We start from the raw sequence: 3,489 nt of genomic DNA, 5'->3' as shown, positions 1-3,489 counted from the left end.
TTATCCTTTTTATTTTGTTTTTGTGCCAAAAATAGCCTCTGATAGGGAGAAAGTAACATTTGGGGAAGTTGCTGTCCTGAAACAGATTCTGTGTTGTCACCAAAAATATTCGTATTCCCATCCAGAACGTAATTTTGAGCTGCCGATTTATGAGCATATGCCCAGGTTATTATCTAACTTTCGTTAGTTGAGAACTTTCCTATCTGAACAACAGAAGATTTTCTAAAAAAATCGATCTTTACCTGCAGTTCTGTTTTGACGGATTTCTGACACTATTTGCATTTGCCTCTTAATCACTTTCTTTGTGAGTTATTTTGAGGAAAGAGATTTTTGAAGAAGTTGCTACAGTAGCTAATGTTTTAAGGGATGTTTGATATATGTTAGAACTGAACCCAAGTGGATTTGTTATTTTGATTGCACTAATGTTGCTAATAAAAATTGTGGGAAGTTTTATATGAAGGAAGTTTTCAAGTGTAGGGAGAGAAGAATGATGTAATGAGATGAAGTGTGGACAAAAGCTCACTCCCCTCTTCATCAACAAAGCATCAGGTCATCTTTCCATACACTATATTTTTATTGCTTCATATGCTATGTGTTGGTCTTGGAGCGTCTTTATTTTTGTTTGCTGTAGCATATAGTTGGATCCTAGCATTCTTGTGTGGGAGAGAGACACACTCCGTTTTCATTGCATAGAACACTCTACTTTTCACTCTTATTGTTATGTGAGTGTTCTCTTTTGCTAGTACTGCGTTTAGCTCTGGTTTTCCACTCGTATTTTGTTCAGAGCTTGTTGGTTTTATTTAGTTGGGTATGATTAGCTCTATGGTATTTATTGATTATTATCGATGTGAGTTGTTTCAAATGAATTGATTGGTGTTGGAGACGAGTAAAATGTTTCATGCTTATAGTAATGCAAAATGGAGCTTGTTTAGACTGTGGCATAGACTTTGGCATGTCATGTTGGATGTTATTTTTATCACATGCTTAGTAGTTATTGTTGTAGCATGACTTGTCTCGAATAGCTGAGAGTGCTTAATGTGCCATTGAAAGAATATGTTTGTTTCCATCATAAAAAGCATAATATTGTGGTATTCTCCTTTGATGCTTTATTGGGTTGAATTGGCACATGCTTATACCATGTTATGACTATAAACCAGTCAACTAAAGCCTCTATGATCATTTAGTTTTTGACTTGTAATATCACTTTATGCTTCGATTAATAATATTTTGTCGCTATGCATGATTATGGCTATTATTGCTCTCTTAGTTGGTCGCTCCCAGTCTTTTGCTAGCCTTCATATGTACTGAGTATGAGCTCTACTCGTGCATACAACTACCAAAAACCAAAGTTTGCCAAAAGTGTCCACCATATCTACCTACTAGCATCATTGCTATTCCAATTATATTCATCATGTTTTTATCTATCTTCCAAATTAAATCTTGTCATGAGAAAATTAGTTAGTAAAGCTCTCACAAACTTGATGTCACATTTACTTTCTTGCACTTAATAAACCTGAACCATTGTGACTATCTTATGAAGCTTATATGCTTGCGAATTACAAGTTGGGAGTTAGCACAACCATGCTTTCATGGGGCATGCTTTCAATATTGCACTTATTCCTATTTAGTTGACATCATGTTCTTTTGTTTATGGATACCTAGCGGTGTGAAATAAAATGGAAACTTGTAAGTTCATGGGGTTTGTATATGTGTTAGAGAAACACCTAGAAGGCCAACTTAAGCCATGCATCATTCATGGTGGAAATTTACAGCGAACCATAGTGAGCATTAATTCTGTGAAGCATCTTCAATAAAAAGCTATGCCCATAGTAAATAAAAAGGATGATTGCTGAGATTCTCATTGTCTGTTTGTCTTGTCATTTAGGTATGGGAATGCTCCTATATCATGGGGCAGGAGGTACCCCGTTGGCGTTCTCAATGATACACGTATGCTTACAATGACAAGAGCTTATTTGGGACCTAAATTGAGTAGCATGAGGATTAGGTACTCGTATTCAAGGGGCACGAGATTTTCAACTTGTGATTTGCCAAGCATGTAACTCATATTTGTCCTCACATTAACTTCAACCATTCAAGATGCTTATGATAGGGGTAATGAGAGCTCAAAGCTAATGAGTACCATACTTTCTGGAAGGTTTATAAAACTTGTTAATCTTGCTTCCTTCTGCGAATGACCTTTCTTTTAATTTTATGTTGAGTCTTCATCTTCTTGCTTTATGCACCAATTAAGAGAGCATAGTTTTCATTATGAGTATAATGTGCATAGTCCCAAAATTTATTATTGATTGATTCATGATTATGATATTGCTTGTTCTCAAATTACTTGTATCTAGTCACCCTTTTAATTTTAAAGGTGTCCTGACATTTATGTTTTGCTACTTCATAAAGGACAAGCTGAGTACCACTTTGCTATGTTTTCGTTATGCTAAAAAACAAACAGTTGCTTTCAGTGCATTATTAGTCATGATCTTTTGTTTGAGTTACTTATGTTGTTATAACATAGTTGCTAAGCTCTATTGTTAGAATTATATTATCATGCTTACGTTTAGAGTACTTTGATCCCAACTCACAATACTTTTAAAATAAGTTGATCAAGATTGTGTTGACTTCATGTCACCTCAAAAATTATTTTTGTTATCACTTACCTACTCGAGGACGAGCAGGAGTTAAGCTTGAGGATGTTGATACGTTGCAAACGTATCTATAATTTTTGATGCTCCATGCTTGTTTTATACCAATTTTTATATGTTTTGTTTACACTTCATTGCACTTTTATACATTTTCCGGAACTAACCTATTGTTGCCTACCAAAACCCACCGGCGAGCAGTGGTTAAGCAACACGAAGAGCCGGGAGGCTGCCAAGACTGTTGGGTGGGCCCTGGTCCCTCGACGTCGTCCCGCAATGTTCCGGCACACGTCCTGGCGGTTGCAAGGGCGTGCCACCTGACCTATACCTGGTCAGGAAGGTGTTGGAATGCTTCGATTAGTCTCCTGCATGGTAGACACGTAAACATTAAATACGAGCCCGATCGGCTCTCAGGTTGCCCTGTGGATCGGCTCAAAGAGCCGATCGCCCCATGATTCACGTTAGGTTTACGATGACATGGGGCTCCTGCTTGATCAACACAAAGTTAAACCAATCCACAACAGTTTAGGGTTTTCACCGTATGATCGGAACATCCTACGCGTAGTTGAGCCTAATAGACACGAAAGATGATAGAAAGCTAACCCTAAAAGAGGCCTAAAAACCAACATTAAGTTAATTCCCGGAACAATCCCTCTTAGAGATAGCAAACTATACCTTACGCACTACCGGATCGTTCAACCCGTTTGCAAGGCCTAACCATACGGATATTAAACTAATCCTTGAGAAACAAGGAGCAACTATAACGGATTGGATCTACTAAACGACGAACAAGCAAGGTGCTGCCCTTACACCTAGATAGATATAAGGGCAGCTAGATATC

Source organism: Lolium perenne, chromosome 5 (genome assembly GCF_019359855.2).
Source record: "Lolium perenne isolate Kyuss_39 chromosome 5, Kyuss_2.0, whole genome shotgun sequence".
Classification (NCBI taxonomy): Eukaryota; Viridiplantae; Streptophyta; class Magnoliopsida; order Poales; family Poaceae; genus Lolium; species Lolium perenne.
The sequence above is the reverse complement of the archived record's forward strand: the minus strand, read 5'-3'. Positions refer to the sequence as shown.